The sequence below is a fragment of the Erythrolamprus reginae genome, chromosome 4 (assembly GCF_031021105.1).
Source record: "Erythrolamprus reginae isolate rEryReg1 chromosome 4, rEryReg1.hap1, whole genome shotgun sequence".
NCBI lineage: Eukaryota > Metazoa > Chordata > Lepidosauria > Squamata > Dipsadidae > Erythrolamprus > Erythrolamprus reginae.
In genome coordinates this window covers 96,680,293-96,692,350 of record NC_091953.1, presented here as the reverse complement: position 1 = coordinate 96,692,350, position 12,058 = coordinate 96,680,293, and the positions used below count along the sequence as shown (strand labels likewise).

The following is a 12,058-nucleotide window of genomic DNA, read 5'->3' as shown; positions in this document are numbered from 1 at the left end:
ATAAGAATGTCTGAGTATCTTGAGACCATGAAGCTCCTATTTCAGAGTCATTTACTCCCTAATTGCACTATTAGTAATAACTCAAAGACTTATGGGACGCCATTTTGGGCCTAGCAGGCCTCCCTACTCTTATAGGTGTTATGTGTGCCTTGTATGCAGCTTTATTCCTCTTTGGCATTTATCCATTATTTTGTGATTCATTTGCTGCCTCTCTAGGATTTAACTCTATTTCCTCCTGAGCCACTTCCTGTTCCTTTTATATATATGTGTTTAAATTCTCTATGGCTTGTATAGCGTTTTAACTGCATTTTGATTAAAACTACTTGAAACATCTGCAGCCTCCTGGGATCAAAAATGCCCCCGCTGTGCCCATAGTGTTTACCACACCCAAGAACTATTCTCAAAAGCACGCTCTGTCCTCATGAGATTTTCAGGGAGTGTGGAGACCATACAAGACTAGGATGTGCTGTCACACAACTTTGGACTCTCTGGAAGTCATGTGAGCATGCCATGCTCTTGTGCCTCCAGAGTCTCAGAAAATGAGTTTGTTTTATTCATATTTCATATTTATAATCATTTGATATTTCTTTATATAATACATACAAGCACACATGATTAGGCTGTATTTTTTTTAAATAAATGAATATGTAAATGTTTCTCCTTTCATTTTTTTCTGGGGAGTTCGGGAGGAACACACCAGCAGAATCAGCCTTAGGCATTTTCTGCATGTTTGACATGTCAAGATCAAAACCACGTGAAGTGTTAGTAGTACTTTATAATGCCTTAGTAAGACCACACTTGGAATATTGTATCCAGTTTTGGTCACCAAGATGTAAAAAAGATGTTAAGATTCTAGAATGAGTCCAGAGAAGAGCAACAGAGATGATTAGGGGACTGGAGGCTTAAACATAACAGTTGCAGGAATAGGATATGTTTAGTTTAATAAAAAAAAAGGACTAGGGGTACATGATAGTGTTCCAATATCTAAGGGGTTACCATTACAAAGAGGAAGTCAACCGAGAATAATTGACTGAAGGCAGGACAAGAAATAATGGATGAAAACTAATCAAGGAGAAAACTTACCTAGAACTAAGGAACATTTTCCTGTCAATGAGACCAATTAATATATGGAAGGACTTAACTACAGAACTTGTGGGTGCTCCAACAGTGGAGATTTTTAAGAAGACTTGAACAACTACTTTTTGAAATAATAGAGGATTTCTTGGGCAAGGGGTTAAGCAATGACTTGTTATTTTGTTATCTAGAAAGTAGGATAACTCCAGCTACTGTATGCCAATAAATAAATACGGTAAATAAATATTGTATTGGAACTACATTTCCCTTGTTTGCTTTTGTTAAAAGATTTTGCAGTAAAAATGCAGTATTCTCCATACAGATACAATCGCAATGGAGCCCAAAATTTCCATTGCTAGTCAAGTTAAGTTAGTTGTGCCCCATTTTATGACCTTTTTGTTGCAGTTGTTAAGCGAATCATTGCAGTTGTTAAGTGAACCTGGCTTCATCCATTGACTTTGCTTGCCAGAAGCTGGCTGGGAAGGTTACAAATGGTGATTCCATGACCTCCGGAAAGTGCAACTGTCATAAATACATTCCAGTTGTCAAGGAGGTGAATTTCGATCATATGACAAGGACGCTGCAGTGGTCATAAGTGTGAAAACTAGTCCTGGGTCACCACAGTTGGGACAGCATCTCCATTGCTAAGCAACGCAGTTGTACACTGAAACATCATATCATCGCACCAGAATTATACCGTCTGTTCTGCTGCTGTTGCTCAGTGAATCAACCAGGTCTTCAGTTGCGACATCACATGACCACATCTTGATTGCTCTTTAATATGAACTAAAAACTAAATTTTCCTGTTTCAAAATATTCCATGGAGAACCAACCTGATTTTAAAGAAGACTTTTTCAATTTTATGCAGAATCATTTTGCAGTGACTGTAGGTCAGTAATGGTGAACCATTTTGCGTGCTAAAAATTGGAGTGTGCATGTGCACTATCATACACACATGCCCGCACACAACCTCCTTTATGTGTGACACACTGCAAATGCAACCTCACTGTTGGCTTGTTTTTCACCCTCAGGCTTCCCTGAAGCTTCCAGAATGTGAAAAATGTCCCAATGGACAAAGTTGAAGTCCATTTTTCTGAATTTCTGGTTTGACCCCTGAGGCTGTTTTTTTGCTCTCCGGAGGCCTCAGGCAAGACTTCTGAAGCCTCTGGAGGTGGAGGGTGAAAACGACCTTTCCCAAGGCTGAAAATCAGATGGCCAGTGTGCACCTATGCACTGGAGCTGTCATAGGGCAATGCCTCGCGTACCCCCAGATATGACTCCGCGTGCCACAGGTTCACTCTCAAAGCTGTTGGTGAAAAGATGATCAGGAGCAGCTTTGGAAGTAGTTGAATGTATCTTATTGAGAGGTGAGCATCGTACAAGTTTAATAAATAATCTGAAAAAAGATGTAGTCATTTTAATGATTCAAGATGGGATGATTCCTTGGTGCTCATGTATGTCATGAAGTATCATTTGCAAATGGTTTTATCCAAAGTGGCTTATGAATTATATTTTTTCCATAATTTTGCTATTTTTGGAAATAATTGATACCCAATTTAAACTTGCACAATTTCCTGGTAAGATAGTGTACTATGTATAGTGAAGGGCTACCAAAATTTTTACCACTACACTGTGGGTGTGGCTTATGCAGGACGCCCTGCATTTTCTTTCAACATCTTTCAGTGCATATTGGGTGCTCTGGGGTGGAGCTCCATTTTTGCTACTCAACTGCGTCCCCCCCTCCTCCCGTCCGGGCAGTAGCCCATCCCTGACTATGTATTTGAATACTTGGCTCCAATTTCTGAAAAGCACTACTCTGTATCAGTGTTCCCTCTAATTTTTTTGGGGGGTGGGCAGAAAAGTATAGTGTCTGAGCGGCAGTCCCTTCGGGACTGGGCGGCACAGAAATAATAAATAAACAAACAAACAAACAAACAAATAAAAAACCCACCCTGTTTTGCCTCAGAGAATTTCAAAATAAAATACTGTACTGTGTGTCTATAACAGTGAGCTCATAATAGGGCAACTCTATCAATATCAAAATGCCACTTAAATAGTTGAGCTAGTTTCAAACTAGATTTTGATTTTCTTTCTCTCTTCCTTACTCCCATTCTTTTCCTTCCTCTCTTTTTTCTATCTGTTTCTCTCTCTTCCTCTCTTCCTCTCTCTCTCCTTCCCTCTCACTCTTTCCCTCTCGGCTTCTGGGCAGGTTTGGAAAACTCTGAGTTGATGATGATTTTTAAGTAAGCGATTGCTCACTGCTCAGCTTAGAGGGAACTATGCTCTATATGTGTAGATGTGTGTGAAATTTCTGAGCTGACTATTATAAACCATCCTATTTGTTAGACTGGATCTAATTCCTTCAAAAACAAATTGAACAAAACTAGCAACACATGTCATTTAACTTTATTTTTGTCCCATGTTTATTTTCTTTGTATACTAATTTTTAGTTTTCTAAGGAAACAGGAAATACTAGAATGACTCACAAAATTTGTTTATTTGTTTATTTTTGAAGCTTTTCAGTGAAAGGAACCTAAACTCATCACAGCAGAGCTATAATTATTGCCTATTGTTAGGTTTGTAACCTAACAGGTTTGTTATTGCCTATTGTTAGGTTTGTAACCTAACCTATTGTTAGGTTTGTAACCTTAGTTTTGGGAATGATGAATTGCTTATTTTTTATTTATTCATTTATTTCTGTATTTTGAAAATTGTATAGTAAAATCTGCTGACTGCAAAGAAGAGGAAGAGAACAATGGATATTAGTAGTGAAACTAATGAATTGCAAAATCAAAATATTGTTGGTTTACTGTGTGTACTAGCTGTGGAATTCTGGGAATTGAACACCACATGTCCTAAATTTTCCAAGTTCGAGAAATACTGCTTTAGCCCATTCTGAATAGAATAGAACAGAATAAAATAGAATAGAATAACCAATTGGAAACGACCTTGGAGATCTTGTCCAACCCCCTGCACAGGCAGGAAGCCCTTTAGCCATCATTGCGAACCTATGGCATTGCAGGTTGGAAGTCAGAGGTGGGTTCTGGTTTTCTTCAATGCTGGTTTGCTCCTTGATATGCTGCGCACACATTTTGTGCGTGTGTATGCTCAGTGCTAAAACCCAGCCGCTGCATGTGCGCAGAAGCAAAAAACAAGATGGCACCACCGAGCTGGCTAGGGGTTGTGGCAGGCCCAGGCTGCCAAGTTACTACCTGTTCCATAGAACCGGTCCGAACTGGAGGCACCCACCTCTGTTGGGAGTGGCACGCAGAGCTATCCCCCCCATCGCCAGTTGTTCTTCTGGATTCCGGTAGAGGCATGCATGACAACCAGCTGATCTTCGCGCACACGTGCTCACCAGAAATTAGAAAGCTGCTCTTCTGGTTTCCACCTCTTCTACATGCATGTTCCCATTCCTGCTGTCAGTGCCGAAAATGTTTGCCAACACTGTCCTATACCATTTCAGACAAATGGTTATCCAATCTCTTCTTAAAACCTTCCAGTGTTGGAGCGTCCACATCTCCTGGAGGCAAGTCCTGCCACAGATTAATTGGTCTCATTATCAGGAAATTTCTCCTTCTAGGTTGCTTCTCTCCTTGTTTAGTTTCCACTTAGTGTTTCTTGTCCTACCCCCAGGTGCTTTGGAGAACAGCTCCATTCCCTCTTCTTTGTGGCAGTTCCTGCTTAAGGACTATATGGTTGAATGACCAACTGCAGTGATTCACTTATGGCAAAAAGGCCATAACACAACAATAGGAGGAAGCATAGCTCACTTAACTGCCTTGCTTAGAAAAGGAAATTTAGATCCTAGTCCTGGTCAAGGACTACCTGTAGTATCTTCACTGTTTAATTTACTACCCGGAAATATTAACCCCTTCAGCTCAGGAGATGTTTTGTATTAAATGAAAACAAAACAGTTATCTTTCTAGATTAGCTGGCTTGTCAAATTTAAATAGGATATAATTTCCATGTAGGCTTTTTCAAGAGCATGCCCTTGATAGACTCTTAATGTTGTAGAAACCTCTACTAGTGGATTCACATGAATTTTATTCAATAATGGTTTCAAGGAGTCTTTATCCTACAAAAAAAAAAGACCAGATATAGGTATAATGTTAAATGTGTGTTAGTACATGGTACTCACCTGTTTTGGGGTTGCCATGTAGTATACCAATGTAAAAATGTAATATGTCTTTAAGAGCTTTGACTGGTTTGGCCATAAGAGGGCGCCAGTACCTTTCCCTATGGGGGGGAGTGGAACAACAACAACAACAACGAAGTATAGATGTGTAGGGCAATAAATATATTTTCTGTGCTTTTCTAGGTTATTAAATTTTTCTTGATAAAAATAATTTGTGACAGTGTTGGATCATTAATCTGATGATGATGCCATCTAACCCACCTTTCTCTATCTTTATTAAGTAGCAGGTTGTTATCAAATGCCTTACTGAAGCCCAAGTAAATTATATTGATCATGAATTATATAATTCGATCGCGTGAAGTGTTAATACCACTTTATAAGGCCTTGGTAAGACCCCACTTGGAATACTGCATTCAGTTTTGGTCACCACGATGCAAAAAGGATATTGAGACTCTAGAAAAAGTGCAGAGAAGAGCAACAAAGATGATTAGGGGACTGGAGGCTAAAACATATGAAGAACGGTTGCAGGAACTGGGCATGGCTAATTTAATGAAAAGAAGGACCAGGGGAGACATGATAGCAGTCTTCCAGTATCTCAGGGGTTGCCACAAAGAAGAGGGAGTTAACCTATCCTCCAAAGCACCTGAAGGTAGAACAAGAAGCAATGGGTGGAAACTAAACAAGGAGAGAAGTAACTTAGAACTAAGGAGAAATTTCCTGACAGTCAGAACGGTTGGTCAATGGAACAACTTGCCTCCATAAGTTGTGAATGCTCCAACACTGGAAATTTTTAAACAGATGTTGGATCTGTCTGAAGTAGTATAGGGTTTCCTACCTAAGCAAGGGTTGGACTAGAAGACCTCCAAAGTCCCTTCCAACTCTGTTGTTGTTATTGTTATTATTGTTGTTGTTATTATTATTATTATTATTATTATTATTATTATTATTATTATTATTATTATATCCACATCATTTCTCAAGTCCATTAATTTTGTCACTTTACCAAAGAAGGCAATAAGATTTGTCTGGCACGATCAAACTAGGGCAGTTTGATTTTAAGACTACTACAGCATATAGAACGAAAATGAGACCTCGATAACGGTGCTCAGATTCATAGGAGTAGGCATTTTCTGTGCTTACACCCTTATTCATTCAAAACGCGCCTCAAAGTGAGCGAGGGGAAATCGGCCACTAGATGGCGCTCACCAAGAGTTACAAAACCGCGCTCGCTCTCTCGGCCGCCGCCTGGCGCTCATCCGGATCCCCGCAGCTGACGGCGCGCGAGCTCGGGACCGCCGAAAATTGCAGGGAGGGCGATGGGGTGGGGGAGCGAAGTGCGTCCCCGCGGGCGAGAGAAGCGGCCTGGCGACGCAAGCGCTTGAAAGAACGGGAGGCGGAGGAGGAGCCTGGGTGGGGATTATGGCGTCATAGCCGCCCGGGGTGTATGCGCGTTAGGGAGCCCGGGTTGCTGCAGTTAGTAGCAGCAAGAAGAAGCCGCCGCTGTTCGGGTGCGAAAGAAGAGCCCTTCTCATCCGACCCGGGAGGTGGAGGGTTGCAGCCGCGGCTCCTCGGACGGGCCACGAAGGCCGGTCCCAAGCATGTCGCGCGAGGCTCGCTGAGGGAAGCTGCGGCTCCCTTTATTAAGCGCGAGCGGGCGTGAGGTAAGGACGAGCGCCCTTGCAAAAACGGGACCGACCCCCCCCCTTTCCGTCCGTTGCTTTGGTTGCAAACGCTGCTTTCCTGAGGGGAGGCGGCGGGGGGGAGGGTGGGAAAGCCCTGCAGTAAGAGTCCCAGCCAATTTCTGAGGGGCGGCAAGGGAGGGATAACGGCGGCCACTCAGCGCCGCCTCCTCCGTCTCTCTCCCTCGCCTGCTTTGCGAGGAGCTGTCAAATAAACACGAAGGCGGCGGCGGTGAGGGAGGCGGGCGGCGCACTGCTCCGCGTCCGCTAAGAAGGGGCTGCTTTTTTTAACCCTATTGTTCGGTTTCCTTTAGACAACTTGGAGGGGTAGTTGGGGGGAAGAGACCGGCGCGTGACGGGTTCTGCTTCGCCTCGGCCCCCGCTGCTGCCGTGGGGCTGGGGGTGGGGTGTGGGGTGGGGAGGACATATTTAACAACATGCGCGGATGTGCGCGTCGTCTCGTAGTAGGAGGGATGCTTGAGTGATGTCTTTCTCCGGCGCTGGTGTGGCATCCGAATAGCTGCATTTGTCTCATGCAAACTGGAGGGCGTGCGGTCGGACGGGATTGGATTGGGACGGTTCGACGGTAGGACCCGTGGTGATCATATTGAAAGGGGCTTTAAAAAAAAATTGCTGTTAATGGTGGCGTTTTGTCATTTTATACTGTTTTTTATCTTTGCTGTAAGCCGCCCTGAATCCTTCGGGAGTGGTGGGTGGGGTACGAATCTAATAAACAAACATGCAAGTAAGCAAGCAAGCAAATAAATAAATAAATAGAAAATTAATAATGAGGAAGATCTGTCTGTCTGTCTGTTTGTCTGTCTCTCTCTGTCCGTCTGTCCATCCATCCATCCACCCACCCACCCACCCACCCATCCATCCATCCATCCATGTAGATTGAGTGCAGTTGGTCCACCAGTTTTGGCCCTACCTATCTATCTATCTATCTATCTATCTATCTATCTATCTATCTATCTATCTATCTATCTATCTATCTATCTATCTATCTATCTATCTATCTAATCCAGTGTTTCCCAACCTTGGCAACTTGAAGATATTTGGACTTCAACTCCCAGAATGCTGGCTGGGGAATTCTGGGAGTTAAAGTCCAAATGTCTTCAAGTTGCCAAGGTTGGGAAACACTGATCTAATCTATCTAATCTATCTAGGAGTTGAGACATCTTTCCCCCAGGCTCTTTATATTTTATGTTTGGTATGTATGTGTTGTTTGGTTTTTAAATATGATAGGGTTTTATATGCTTCTTTTTTAATATATTTGTTTCGCTATACAGTAATATTGTTTTTTATTATTGTTGTGAGCCACCCCGAGTCTTCGGAAAGGGGCGGCATACAAATCTAATAAATTATTATTATTATTATTATTATTATTATTATTATTATTATTATTATTATTAATCTACCTACCTACCTACCATGCCACCCACTCCCAAAGGACTCTGGGTGGCGTACAACAATAAAAATAATATAAAAAACATTTTAAAATCCCATTACTACAATGATATCATATCATGCAATCTGATGATTATATATTTGGCAAGTTGAGGGCTTTTCTTTTCTTTTTCTAGGACATCCAGGGTTTACGTTTTGCAGAATGGGTTCCCTGGGAGTTCTTGCCCCTGAGCCAGGCTTTTACTTCACTAATCTGGTTTCCTGGCATGTAATGGCCTTTTTAACATAGACGATTACATGATAGTTTTTCTGATTCATTTGTAAATTGAGGAGACCTTTAAAGGGATAAACTCGATACCTTCCCAAGATAACCCTAAATCTTAGGATAAAAAGACATGTTAAAGCTATTTCACACAGCTCACACATTTCTTGTAGAGTGCTAGTCACTCAGGAGCTATTATGAAGAGTAGCTTAATTTTAGGCTCGGGTTATTAATTTTAAATGATTGCCCACAGTCTTACTTTTTTTACCATGCCTCAGCAACAAGACCCATACTGTTGCTCACCTCTGGCCAATCTCAAATGAGAAGGTGCTGTTGCTAGAACAGTTCCTTCTTTTTTACTGGGGTCTACTGGGGTTATCTAAAATACTGTATTTTTTGAATTGTTGGTTTATTTTTGAACCTTGATCTGACCCTTTTTAAGTTACATCAAAGCGCCAATTGATTTATAATATCTCGTCCTATCTTGCCTTGGCCTGGTTAAGTTAATTTCATTTGTCAGTTTCAGATGTTTCTGCTTTTTAGGATTATAGTAGGATTTGAAGGATTACGGTAGGATTTTTAGGATTACAGTATATTTGTCAATGGGAACATCAATCTCCCAGTAGATCTGCATTTGATTTTATGTTATATTGATATTGCTATGTTTGAACTTGGGGGAGGGGAGGAAAATAGCTGTGCAAGGGAAGTGTCTAGTCTCTTTGGCAGCCAAACATAAATGGAACTGCAGGCACAGAGCCCAGTAGTTTGATGGAAGAGGCTGGTCCACCTGGAACCCACCAGTTCCCTGACCTCTGGAGGCCCATCCTCCAAGTGCCATGGATTATCCATGTGAAAAACCTTAGCAGTTGCTAGGAAGATGCTTCCATTCTTCAAAAGCACCTTGAATCAGCTTCATCCTGCCTTAGCTATAGGTGGACCACAAAATGGAGGTTATAGTAATGGGGGCAGGTTCACAGTGCAGCTGAACTTCTGTCATATATGGAGAAGATTACGTATATCGATGGGGGATAAACAGCTCAATTTCAGTTGATTTGATGGGTCCAAGGATGCCTTGCATGGGCTTCAATGCATGATCCTTAAAAAGAATATATATTTTTTTTGCTGGAAAATAGAATACAAGTGCTATTAATGCTTACTGAAACAACTGAGATTTAAAAACAATGTTACCCAAACTTTTAATGAAACCATCCTGCAATAGTTTTGAATAGATTTACCGAGTTTTTGCAATTTATCTTTTAAAATTTTATTTTGTTAATGATACAGCTATGCAAACACACAACAGTAATTGTGTAAAATAACACAACTATTGACATGTACCTGTACAAGAAGTTACTCTTTGCTACATGCTTGTTCATGATTATGCAAAAAAAATGGAGAGTTAGATATTCTCAGCTTCTTGTTTAATATCTACCAGAAACCCAGATCGTATTGAAGAAAAAATATTTCTATAATTAATATTTCTGCTTATCCTCTCCTGCTTAATTACATTTTCAGCCAAGGCTATATTCCATAATCTTTAGCTGTTTAAATATCCTGCTTTATTCTTCATAAATAACATAAAATTAGTTTGACAAGAGACTTATTTGATGATTCTATATTCAAGGTACTATATAGTGATAATAGAGTCAATATGTGGAAGATGATATCACTTTCTGAATAATCCTGCAAAAGAGAGAGAGGGGTAGGTAGTAGGTAGGTAGATAGATAGATAGACAGACAGATAGATAGATATAGATATATCGTTACATATCTCCCCTTTCATTATCAGCAAAAATATAAATGTTACACTTATAGTTACACACACACACACACACACACATATATATATATATATATGTCACATGTTTAAGCTGAATTTGAAAATTAAGGGAGACTAGGATAGATCTATTTTGGCCTTATTTTGGCCTCATCAGCTAGCCATACCCACTGGGACTTGAACCTGCAACCTTTGCCTTGTAAGGCAGAGAATTATCCTCTAGGCTACAGTATCCAATCCCTTCAGCTCTGTACCAGGGAAGGGTTACATTTTGTGTCGAATCACCCTGGTATATATATATATATATATATAAAATTCATTCATTTTAAATGAATAAGCTTTTTCATCATATATGAGTGAAAGCACCAACCTATCAGTTTCTCCTATGACATAAATTATACTTTTAAAAATAGATGCATCAATATTACTGAGAGGAAGGGCAGGGGGAACACTAACTGAATTATTTTGAGATGTACACTCTGCTTTGGGCAGATACAGTTTGGAAGGGTTGGGGGTGCTGATGAAATATACAGTCAGCTCTTCAAAATACATTCCAATATTATTCTCCCAAATATTTTTAATGCTAGGAATTTATATACTTATAGATCTTTGAGACCAAAACATTTTCATTTTTATCATATTGTAAAATTAATTCCTGTATGCAATCATTATCTTTATTTTTATCATTATCTTTAATTGCAGTTTTTTTCCCAACCAGAAGTATTGTAATCTAGGTTACTTATCTCTCATCCTGATAGAAATAAATCCTGATGAAATTAGTTTTCAACCTATGAATTTATCCTATAAACCATTTTTTCCCAGCTGCAAGACTGCTACCCACACTCTTTAATCCTGGTTTGCTGAAGGCATTATTTATATGTTTTCTCCTGTTTTTGTTGAACTTTATATACCGTAGTTGGATCCTTTGCCAAAATGCAAACGCATGTTTTCTTGTAAAAATGTTAATCTTATGTTCCCTGGTAGCTGATACCAGTTTCAGGAGGAAATATTTCATATAGTAGAATAATTGCAAATATACATTCAGAATAAAATACACATTTATTTAATATCTTATTTATGTGTGTTTTTGTAAAGTCTGAGTAGACTTAGTAGTAATGTACTCTTGTAAGTCAAAAAGGTATATAGCAGTGATGGCGAACCATATCTGCTGGCATGTGAGCTGTTCCCCCTAGCTCAGCTCCAACGTGCATGTTTGTGCTGACCAGCTGATTTTTGGCTCACATAGAGGCTCGGGGGGGGGCATTTTTGGCTTCCAGGGAGCCTTCAGGGGTATGGGGGAGAGCGTTTTTACCCTCCCCGTCTCCAGGGAAGCCTTTGGAGCCGGGCAGAGTGAAACATGGCTGTTTTCAGCTTCCAGAGGGTCTCCAGAGGGATAGGGGGAGCTGTTTTCGCCCTCCCTGGGCATTAAATTTTGAGTGTAGGCACTCACACCTGTGCAATAGCACAAGTACACGCTCTTTTGGCACCCAAGGGAAAAAAGGTACTATATATATAGTATAGATGTGCTTTGACTGTCTATCAGAACTATAGGTGAAAGACATTTAAAGATGCCAATGACCATGATCCTCCTTACCTCTCTGTTTTTATAGGTAGTTTCAGCCTTCCTTAGCCAAGTCATGCATTCTAGTTGCCTATGTTGGACAGGCCTATGATGTACAAAGGAAGTGACAATTATCATAATTGGGTAACTGAGGAAG

At 40.5% G+C, this 12,058-nt stretch overlaps 1 protein-coding gene across 2 annotated transcripts in view; it reads left to right on the top strand.

Annotated features, from left to right (window-relative positions):
• Positions 1-6,613: 6,613 nt before the first annotated feature.
• INPP4A (inositol polyphosphate-4-phosphatase type I A) overlaps positions 6,614-12,058 on the top strand; it is a 123,915-nt gene continuing 118,470 nt past the window's right edge. Inside the window, exon 1 of one of the 2 annotated variants that reach the window (XM_070750969.1) lies at positions 6,614-6,873. The gene's annotated coding sequence lies outside the window, so the exon portion shown is untranslated. The remainder of the gene's footprint in view (positions 6,874-12,058) is intronic. The other variant, XM_070750967.1, reaches the window with a different exon arrangement.